This window comes from Mus musculus, chromosome 13 (genome assembly GCF_000001635.26).
Source record: "Mus musculus strain C57BL/6J chromosome 13, GRCm38.p6 C57BL/6J".
Classification (NCBI taxonomy): Eukaryota; Metazoa; Chordata; class Mammalia; order Rodentia; family Muridae; genus Mus; species Mus musculus.
Window position 1 is genome coordinate 23,793,965 of NC_000079.6, and position 11,728 is coordinate 23,805,692.

The 11,728-nt window shown below is 41.5% G+C and overlaps 1 long non-coding RNA gene across 1 annotated transcript; it reads right to left on the reverse strand.

The window, feature by feature from the left end:
* Positions 1 to 437: 437 nt before the first annotated feature.
* Positions 438 to 10,676, reverse strand: Gm11337. Its single transcript, XR_873174.1, has 3 exons — positions 10,575 to 10,676; positions 3,251 to 3,390; positions 438 to 937 (listed from the first exon to the last, which is right to left on the reverse strand). It is a non-coding gene; the product is annotated as a predicted gene 11337 (long non-coding RNA).
* Positions 10,677 to 11,728: the final 1,052 nt, after the last annotated feature.

An 11,728-nucleotide genomic window follows, 5' to 3' on the forward strand; every position in this document is an offset into this window, starting at 1 on the left:
GTGTGTGTGTGTGTGTGTGTGTGTGTGTTTGGTCTCTGTGCTCTTCTGCTCGGCTTTGGTCAAACACATAGGCCTGGGAAGCTGTAGCAGCATGAAGTTAATTAAATCCATGACCAAGGCAACTCATAAAAAAAGGTGTTTAATTTGGGGCTCATGGTCCTAGAGGGTTGGAATCCATATTTGGTATCCTGGGAACATTTTAACAGACAGGTAGTATTATGTATTTATTTTTTATTTCGCTTCAGCCTGGAGCAGTAGCTGTGAGCTTGCATATTGAGACAATAACCAAGTAGCAGAAAGAGAGCCAACTGGAAGAGCTTGGGCTTTTAAAACCTCAAAGCCCACCCCCGGTGACACACCTCCTCCAATAATACCACACCTCCTAATCCTTCTAAAATAGTTTCACCAAGCATTCAAACATATGAGCCTATAAGGACCATTATCATTCAAACCACCAAAGAGAAAAAGAAAACACACCCACATACTTCTGTGCTCATCTGTGGATGGTGAGCTTCCTTAAGTCCAGAAGAGGGAATAATGAAACCAAAAAAGAATGAATGGTCCCTTACTCCAATCCAGGTAGTTCTTCAGATCCGGCTCTTCTCCCACTGTCTTCCTAACACCATATTTAGTCCCCAGCAGACACTCTGCTTCATCTCCAAGGTGTATTGGTGGCAGAAGTCAATGGGGCTTCACAGGCCATGTGCTGCTCTTTCCTTACCAGGACTCTTAGTTTTATGGAGGTCTTCATAAGAGAAGACTGCTCAGACATGGGGTGAGCCAACAGAAAGTCCTTTATTAGCCAGCCAGCAACTACATTAGATGTTTGGGATTCCAGTATAGACCTGAGCCTTCTCCAAGGTGGGCTTGTAAGCACAAAAAACATGTCCTGGGTTGACATACTTCAGTTGACAAGAACAGTTAGCCAGAAGTGGAACTGCAGAGGCCAAAAAGCAAGGTTAGTACATTTAAAGGGTTTTTTCCTACAACTATGGACATTGATGGATTAGGCCTTTGTGTTCCTTTTGGCAGTTGGTGCTGTCTATGTGTTGAGTTTTATAACCTGAATGGTACTTTTATTATGGAGTCAGATGTGCTAAGGCCTGGGGGCTCTGTTACATTCACCACTGGTCTTAGTGAATAAGTCAAATTGTGGACTCATTCTGCCCTAAAGAGGTGTCGTTGGTCCTAAGGACCATTAATTTTACTGGCCTGATACATACATATAGTTTAAGGTGCAGGGACCCACTGTTAATTCAATAAGAATGAGAATTAAGGGCTAAGTCAGTGCTGAGGGCATAGTAGTTAGCCAGGGTGACTAAGAGGACAAAAGCTAGTGTCACTTACCTGATTTATGTCTTTGTCTTTTTCTTTTTTTTTTTTTCTCTTTGTGCTATTTTTTAACCATAGCAGGAATTTTTAAATTACTTTTGATCAATTAGCATAGAAACAACGGGTTTTAAAAAAACAGGTATTTTATCTCATAAGAAGTACATCTAAATCTTTTAATCTAGGTCTTGATCAATCTGTGTACTTAGTTTAGGAAGCATCAGAAGAGGCATATTTAGTCAAACCATTAGCACGTGCCCACCAAGCAGTCCCAGGGGCTCGTTATCTACATGAATTAACCCATAAGATAGCAGGCAGTAGAACAAGGAGAAGTTGCCTAGGTTAAAAGTGTTGGATATTAGACAAGCGCCATCCCCTTGTAGTCCTTTAACACTAATTTGTGCTGCCTTCGGTCATAGTGAGTTTTGTCAGTCAATGGGCTGGCAGTTTGGTTTCTCCTATCCCTATGTAGTATGGGGGTTGGATGTCTAAGTAGAAACAGCAATCTTGGCATATTTTTTGCTAGGATTGATTAATCTTATCCCCAGGGTCCCTTTCTGTGGCCTAGAGTTTGATGCCCCAGGTTATTCCCGTTTTTCAAAGGCCAGAATTTTCTTTTAAAGGAATTTTTCAGGAAGCCTCAGTTTCATAACCTCAGTTGTTAGAATGAAAACTCCCTGATTTCTGGCAACCAGGGAACCCAGCTACAGGGCATGCTTAGAATTGTGCACTCTGTACTTCTATCTCGAAAGTTAAATTCCCATACCTTTCCTTTCTCCAATCCAACCAGATATTTAAAGTGGGCATCAGTGAGGAACAGTCAAGGAGAGTATGGGCTACTGGTCTGTAGTCATGCTAATCATTTCCTGGGTTCCTGCCTGAGGGCCATTGACATTGGACCATAAGCCTCTATCCATAGTGAACACAAGTCTTGGATGGGGTAGAAGATCAGGGAGTGTCCAGAGACAATCCTTTTGGCAACATCCATTTTTTTTTTTTTTTTTTTTTTTTTTTTTTTTTTTTTTTTTTTTTGGACCTGGGTGTAGTGAATCTGTGGTACAAAGCCAGCTATACCCACAGCCACAGGTATGGAGAGAATCCACATGTAGAACCATTTTTAACTTGGTTTCAGTGCCCCATTGGCTACCTGCTTTACACAGACAGTACCATTGGACAAGGGGAAACTGGTGGTAGAATCGGAGGTCACTACGTGTCTCAGAGAATCCAACTCATAGACTTTATGGAGGACTGGAGTGCCCAGTCACTGGAGTGACTTGGGAAAGGAATAGTTAGAATGTCCTACCAACTGCTGGCCTCTGAGTCTGGGCAGCATGAGAGAAGTCTTCCAAACATAATCTTATAGGAGGGTAAAGCCTTCCCTATATGGGGTGCAATAGGCTGAAGCAAAATAAAAAATAAATACATAAAATTCAAGATAAAAAAGAAAGAAAAAGAAATGGGAGGCCTCCCTACATATCAATCATCCTTTGCTGGCAGTTTTTTGGTTTTTTCCTGTTTGTTCTTTTGACCTGGTTCTGAAATCTGTATGTACAATGACGTTTTTTATTTATGTCTAAAGCTTTAGCTTTTAATTGAGAGATTTTTGACTATGAAAGCCAGGCCATTTTCAAACCTGATTGCTTGTTAGGAGGCCAAATCAGGGGACCAGGTCCTGGAAGAGATTTTTAAGCTACTGTTTGAGCAGGTTTAGTCTGGGTGGGGAAAGCTACTATAAAAACTAGCAAGTACTTTTATCCTCTTCTAGCAGGGCAGGTCAGTGTTCCTGGGGTTTGCTAGGATGTTGGTTCCTCATTTGGCCTCCTTCCTGGGAAAGGACTCCCTATTTTGAGTTCATTTGAGCACAACATGGCATCTGGCTGAGATATCTCACATTAGGCTGTCTAGTCTAAGTATAACATACCTTGGTCTGAGCCACTCAGAAAGTTTTGTGGACCCCAGATGAGTATCCTGGTGAAGGTCAGTTACCAGAGTCCTGTTAGTTGTTTCCTCCATCAACCTGTAGGGTTTCTTTACCATGGAGTCTCAGGCAACGCTACAACCCTAGATCAGACACATCATCAGAGTATCAACAGGCCAGGTTAGCAGTTCAGCAATGGAGAACAGCAATTTGAAGAGGAAGTCAAATAGTCTCTAGGAGAACCAAGATTTTTTAAATGTCCTTTTCCCCAAGAATGAGAATTCCTCTTTCTCTATAGATAATACCATGGCATACGCTGTAGTAAAAGCACACCAATTGACTGTCCATGTCTACGGCGGTGGACTTTCCTTTTCCCCATCTCAGAGTCTGGGTCAGATCACTTGGTTCTAGTCTCAAGGCTGAGGTACCTGGCTTGTGCCCAAATAATATTGCAGCTATTGCAGCTCTCATGTACCTGATTTTTTTCATCTTTCATCTAGTGACAGTCATGGACAAGCACCTATGTCATTAAGCAAGAGGGTAGCTTAATTGATGGTGGCAGGTTTCTCAAATCAGACTCAAGGATGAGCCAGGAGCCTGGTATGGGTTCACATAGTCATTAGACATTCAGAATTCTCATGTTCTTTAGTGGAGGGCCTCAACTGTGTCATGGGGTTGTGTGAGTATATCTTGACCCAGATTTAACTTTCTTTCGTTCATTAAACTAGCAATATCTGCCACAGCTCTTAGGAACCAATTGTTTAGACAGGTGTGTCCTAGGGTATTTTCAGTGCCCCACACTTTGGACTGAAACCCCGTGTGTCTTTTGTTTCACAGGCAAACAGATGAAAAGGTTTTTGAAACATCTGGAAGTTCTGGGGCCGGAGCTGAAACATCTGGAAGTTCTGGGGCCGGAGCTGCAATCAGCAGTTTTTAAAGCCTCGAGTCAGGCTGACTCACCTCTGACAATAGGAGACTGAAGAATATATCTTCCAGGTCCAAGACATTGTGTACCTCTTTCTCTGAAACCAGACTCATAAGAATTAGGTATCCCCTGTTTCTTCATAGGCAAGAGAGGCATATTCCAGGTTGATTGACAGGGTACTAGGATGCCTGTCTCTTTAATCTAGGCAAAGGGTCTTCTCAGTCAGTGTAGGACAGAAGGGAAAATCGTTTCTGTCCAGGCTGCATTGCTTGACAGTGATCTCTGTGCCCATCCCATGGGCAGCTTTTTTACTTCATGATTTTTTTTTTAAGAGAATGGTGGGCTTTGAGGTTTCCAATTATACGGATCATTGATTTTTAAAAGTGACATAAATCATAAAAGAGAAAGCAGTGAAACTTTCTCTTTTCCTTTGGAATTAGCCCAGGGGATCTTCTTTCCTTCCCTTGGGTTGCTTAGAGTAGGTGAGAGTGGAGGAAATGCTCACCTGGGGAACTATTTCCTCCTCCCCATGTGCATTCCTCTGAGGTAGCAGAGGCGCCTAAATAAGAGGCCCAGTCCCTCCTCACCTCTACTTAGGGACCAACCCTTACTGTGAGAAGGAGTCAAGCAAGAAAACAAACAAGTGTTCCTGCTCCCAGAGTGGGACAGGACAGATGGAGGCGTTTTTGGGTTTCTCTGGGCAACATGGCAGAGGCAGAAGATTAGGTCTACAACAGGAGGGAGCACAAATTTTAAGGCTGTGGGGAGTGCGTCTCACACCAGAGCAAGCAACCAGAAAGTTTATCCAAGGTTTAGGGTCTGTCTTCCCACCCCAAATTATGCAGTCAAGAAAATCCTTCCCAGGTGTGGCCAGCTGCTTGGGTTTTTAATTGATTTCAGATGCAATCAACTGGAGGCCCAAGATTAGCCACCACAGTGCTCTTGCAGCTATGTGGGAGCTCACAACTGTCAGCAACTCCAGTTTTAGGGGATCCAATGCTCTCTCCTGACCTCCTGCACACATGTGGCACACATACACTCATAATGGCACACAATTAATTATACACTAAATAAGTAGGTAAATCTTAATAAAATAAAATAAAAGAAAAGAAAAGAAAACCAAGATGGATGAGTTCCTGAAGAACACCACCTGAGGTTGATCTCTGGCCTTCCTGCTTTTGCTCATTTGTAAAGGCCTGCACTACAGGGTTCAAAACTGGAAGGAAGATGTGTATAGTAGGTGAAAGACGACTTGGACTAGGAAGTGCAGCTCACACTCTCTGGCACTGAGACAGCTCAGGCCACCTTTATTTATTTATACATCTGTTTTTTCACAACTGAAAAGATTTATATGCATTTCCTCATTTTCTCAGGTTCAGTCTCTTCTAAGGACTGCCTACATTTAACACTAATGTGAAGACTGCAGTTTTGTCCCTTCCTTTCCCCCTCAATCTCTGTGGTTTCCTGCTGACCCAAGGACTGTCTCAAGAAAGAGGAAACAGCTTCAGCAAGTAGTTAACGTCTAACCCAGCACACTGCTACATAACCGAGTGACCGTGGTTGGTAGCAGTTGCGGTTACAGTGTAGAAATGACAGACGGCATACCCAGGACATTCTGATTTAATTATTTGCATCTAGCATCTCCCCAAATCCTAATCAGGGGATCTCTTTTAATGCCAAGAGCTGTCAGCAAATTAGTAACGTGAGTCAGTTCTTCATCTTAGGTCTTGGAACCAACAATCCAGCAAGACCTTTCCAACCTTTTCATAATCATATAGCTGTGGTTTGGAACAGGTCAGTGGGCAGATTATTGTCGGAGCTAAGTTCCCACTGGAAGAAAACATCCGGACGTTAGCTGATGTACCCAGACAGGCCTTGTGTTGACTCAACCGCATTACCATCATTAACAAACAGAGGAGTCATGATCTATCTACTCTCTCATGATCCTCGGAGAAAAATAAGAATAAATCATAGCCCAAGCTTTCTTTTTCTGATTCTGGGGAAACATCTGTCACAGATGGAGTGAAAATAAAGAGTTCCAATAACAAGGCCAAGAATACAAATTGGAGGCAAAAATGAATCAAGCATTCCCTCAGGAAAGGCCACAAGATTCTGCACAAATACCCTCACAGGTCCTTGCCATAAGGAGAACCATCGGCATTACACTCAGGCACCATTCCCAGAAGAGGCTTGGCTATTGCCAGTGCACCTATACCTGTAGACACACACACACACACACACACACACACACACACACACGGGGAGGGGGGGGAGAGAAGAGTATTCCAGATCACAAGAGCTATTTGTTTGTAGATTATTCAGGAGCAAAACCTTTATAATGTTCTTTCAGTAGTTGCTGAATACAAGTGTGTACTCACTGAATGGAGACACATGCCATTGTGCTGATGTCATAAACAAATATAAGACTTTTTTTTCAAGTACCATGGACACTTAATAGTCTGAGGATTTTTTAACAATTAAGTAGGGTTGTTCAAATGTAAATTTCACCTCTCTACAGGAATTTGAAGTAAATTTTGAAAGGGAGAAGAGAGAAACTTGTGAAAGGACGTGTGTGTGTGTGTGTGTGTGTGTGTGTGACCTTGGAGCCAAATTGTTAAGAGGTGAAACAAGAGGATGCTGAATGTTCACTTACCTACACAGGTTTTTATTTTATTTTATTTTATTTATTTATTTTTTGGAGAGTTGGATAACTCATCTTTAGTATGCTCACTGGCCCAGCCATCAGACCCAGTGAACTCCAGAGACTGGGTTCTGATCTACAGTTACAACATTTCTAGGCTATAACGCCATTTTGACTCTCTTTTGTTACTGGTGGATTTAAAAAAAATTAATTGAAAATTTTTATAGTATATTCTGATAATAATTCCCCTCCAACATTTCCTCCCATGCTTTTTTCCTCTTTCAAAAATAAACAAGCAAATAAAAATAAATAAACAAGCCAGAATTTAAAAAAAGAAAGAGCACAATACACACAACATCACACACACACACACACACACACACACACATACTATTAAAATACAAACTCAGAACCCATACTAAACTAGTAAGTAAGCCTTCTTCTCTAAGGCCTGCACAAGTCTGCACTCCCACCGGCAGTCAGTTCCCCTTCAGGCACATCCCTGTCAGCTCAAACTGTCATTTGCTTTACTGATCTTGGCCATTATGCCTGGTATAAGAGGAGAAGTTCTTTGATGTGCATTTCCCTGATGATGAAGGATGTTGTCTATTTTCCTCAGCCACTTGCAACACAGAATTTTAAACTGGAGTTGTAGTTACATAGCTCCAAACGTAATGAATGATGCAGTAGAAACTTGATGTAGAATTGATGCTATGAAAGACTTACCAATAAATTCTCTTAGAATATATTAAGTCGCATAAAGTAGATTTTAGCTAGTGGACACTGCCTCCACGGTGACTGGGACAAGCAGTATACTAACCAGGCCTGTTAGAAACTACAGGAAAGAATATTTTGTGTCATAACTGAAGTCTAGGGTTGCTGAGAAAATATTTCTGCTAATCAAGATTGGCCTGCACTTAGGTTCTATTCCCTTTAACAAAAGGAGAAAAGCCTAACTTACAAGCAGTCACTAGACCCACCCCCATATCCAAGAAGTGCCTCTAGTGGACACCTCAAGTTCACAGAACCATTAAGTCCTGGTCTACTGCTAAGTTCTTTATGAATTATGCTTTATCAGGAGAAGCATAATTCTGCCAAGTGGGCAAGGTGGACCTGGGCGACAGCTATGCAGAGAAGAGCAAGGCTGATGTAGTTAAGAAATTACTCTGGCAATATCTTTGTTGTGTAAATCTCATTTCTGTCCAAGTACCAGGCTTGTGGTCTCCTGTATCTTTTTAAATTGTACAAAGTATAACCTGGGACCAAAACCACAGGGAGATTTAAGGATGACAGCGTATGTGGAGTGTCTAAGCCCAAGGTCTATATAAGCTGTAACATTTTCAGTTTGAGCTTGGTTCCTTTTTCTGCATTAGCCAGAAACAGTTGCATGCATTATTGTTGTTGTTGTTGTTGTTTTTTTCAATGCATGCATTATTAAAGAGCCTTTTTCCTTTATTAATCTGTGACTGGAGTGATTGATTTCTCAGTGGGAAGGCTTATTAATTCTGTAACAATGACTTACAGACACAGTTGAGCACATCTCAAACTGAAGCCGAAGCAGGACTGAGAACTAGCCATGAGAGTCCCAGAATTAAGCCGGACCCTTGCATCTGAACAAGGACAACTGCACACAAGTAAGGATGAGAGCAAAGCAAAGAAGCCGTTACAGAGGCTCCTCATACGGCATTTCTTTCTGTGAGTGAGGAAAAGTTTTTGTTACTTGTTTACCAACTGTCAGAGGAGGGGAATGAATTGACATAACTATAGACCACAATTTCTGAGGTTTTAAGAAATCACCAAAACAACCATCTCCAATCACAAAGATATTCCAGTGGGATTCTTTTAGCAAGAAAGCATTGACTGTTTCTAAAAGTTTAGGCCACGAGAACTTTGGATGGAGCTTCCATCCCTGTGACGTGGCCTGCACATCATGGGAAAAGCCACAAGTGACGTATCTGATCATTCAGGCACACCCTCCTTCAGCTTCCCCTAGACTCATGTCTCCAGCACTGCTCTTAACCTTCTAATTTCCAAATGTCAATATCCAGAGAAAGACAACCCAAGGTGAGGTCCACTAAGGAAAAAACAGCTCTCTGACCAGAATGCCATGATAATGAGAGACAGCTAAAAGCTGTCATAGAGAAATAACACAAGGAAAAAGCTCTTTGTCCAGACAAGGGAAAGAGGAATGAAGGGACAGCACAGCAAAGTGAAATGGGACAGAAGAGAAACCAGAGTCGCCTATGTCTCCCACCCGGGACACATGATTCACTCGTGATTTAAGAAGTGTGCTTAGTTCCACATAATATTTGGCTGTTATCTTTTCAACTGCTCCACTTCTCCGCTGTGGACACACCCATCAGTGGTGCACAGAGCCCTCTGACCCTCAATTCACCTTTCCCTTCTGTCTCTGATTCTATCCTGAGTGTGTTCTTCCAGTTGTGCCTCCATGGCCCTAAGGCAGCTTGCTAACTACTAAGCTGTCTCCCCAGCCCCTATACTCAACTTTATTGCTTAGTGTTCTAACTGAAGAAAAAAAATTACTAGTTACAAAAGTGGTCAGTTAATATGCCCATGTAACCATGTACAGAGAGAGAGAGAGAGAGAGAGAGAGAGAGAGAGAGTCAGTATTCAGGGAGGAAAGCGTTTAGAAAAAAATAAACCCTTTACATGCACACTCTACTTTTCTATTTACTTATTTATAACTACATTGTATTAGCTGGGCATAGTGGCTCATGCTTGTAATTCTAGCCCTCCAGATACTGAGGCAAGAGGATCACCACTTTGAAAACAAGAGCTACATAGCCAACAAGACTTAAACAAACAAACAAAACAAAACAAAATCCACCACACCATCTTTAGTAAAAGGCGAAAGATTTATACGATCTGAAGAGAAACCAGAGTATTACACTCTTTTTAAAAGCACGTCGTCCACGTGATAGGCATGGCTCCTTCCTCCTCCGTTGTGGCGAGTCCCTCACAGTGTCTCTCTGACATGTGCCACTCGTTCCATCTCCTTTGAGGACATTAGGCTATCCCAGCTCTATTATGCCCTTCTGTTTTTCTTTCTTTTACTCCGTAGCCACTGAATTGTCTATTTGGTGTTTTACTCATCTAGAGAGAGTTAATATTTTATAATATTAAGTTTTTCTATCTAAGAATACAGTATTTGATTCCTGTCTCGGTTACTTTTCTATAGTGTGATAAAACACACAACCAAAGCAAATATAGAATAGGTTTTTTTTGTTGTTCTTACAGCCCCTGAGGATTTAGAGTCTGTAATGATGGAGACAGCATGGCAGTAGGTTGCAGATATACCTAGCTGGAGTTGGATACTAAGAGCTGAGACCCCCCCATCTCAAACTCAAGCTCCCAACAGAGAGCTCACTAGGAATGACTCAAGGCTTTGACAAGGCCCCCGCTGACACACTTTCTCCAATAAGGCTACACTTCCTACACCTCCTCAAACAGCACCACCAAACTGGAGACCAAACATTCAAATTTCTGATCACACAGTGGGCACTGATCATTCAAACCATCACAGTTCTATGTAGACAGTCTTGTGTCCTTTAATAATCTGTTGCTGTATTTTCCTCTTGACTCATACTGTTCTTGTTCAAGTAAGTCTTGAAAATTCTATTGTTTTTGTTGCAGGAAATGTTACGATGTTTTTCTATTTTTATTCCGGAAATTCTATTTCTACTACTGGGAAAAAGCAATCGATTTCTTGAAAGGAATTATCGTGTTTGGAGTCAGCTTACCAAATTCCCCTGATGGTTTTGCTGTAATCCTCAATGATGGGGAAACATGGATGGTCTTTTTCCCATGCAGCCTATGAAACCAGCCACAGCTCCTCCTCCTCCGAGAAGCCTTCCTCTGACACTTCAGAGTTGGCAGGGGGTGTTGTTTGCTCTTTCCTACTGCCTTGTGCAAGATTGTGTGGCCTGAGTTCATTACCCTTCATCCTAGGTGTGTGTCTGTGTACAGCCTCACTCAGTGGACTTTGAGCTCTGTAGATCGTGGGCCAGGCATTAAATCAAACAAATTGACATTCTCAGAAAAGAAGCATCATGTGTGGAAAAATACCAAATTAAAAAGAGTTAAAAAGTATTGCTGTTAATTAGGGACAGTTGTTAACAATCTAGAAAAACCTACATTTTTAAGACTTCACCTATTTTTCTATTATTCTTGATGTTTATGAATGTTACAGATGTAAGATATTCAACTTTTTTTCTAGTACTGGGGACTAAACTGGAGGTATCCTGCAAACTAGAAAAGCAGTCTACTACTGAAATATATCTCTAGGTATTTATTATGTAGCTCAATGAACTCATAATTGTCCCACCTAAGCCTCCCAAAATATAAACAGTCTAAGTGTGCCCTGTACTGAGTTTGCTTATCAGTAAAGTGTTATATAAAAACCACAGCATGGTAAGGAGTTTGAGCTAGCTCCAAAAACTTTGACTTTTTTCATTGTGTGTGTAACTCAGGAATTCATTCACTCTATAAGCTATTGTTTACTTAGAGCTTACTGTCTTCTTCTATTCAGGCTTCTGTGAACTACCACAGAATGCCTCTGGAGGGAACTCAATTCATCAGACACTTTGACTTTGATCCAGTGTAACGCATTTTGGTCTGGTGTCTTCTAGAACTGTAAGAATAAGCATATATTGCTTTAAACATTCCAAGCTTGTTACTGATTTAATATAGCACTAATTATGGGAGCTAGAGAGATGGTGTTGCATGGCAATGTCCTGCCAGATGAACATTCATCTTGAGGGAAGTTCCTTAAGACACAAGATGTTCCAAGAGAGGTAAAACATTACATACTGCAGGGAGCCTTCTTAAACAATTCAAAGGTTTCAGGAAATCCCTGAAATTTATCAGACACATTAGGCCCCATCCAGTCTAAGTA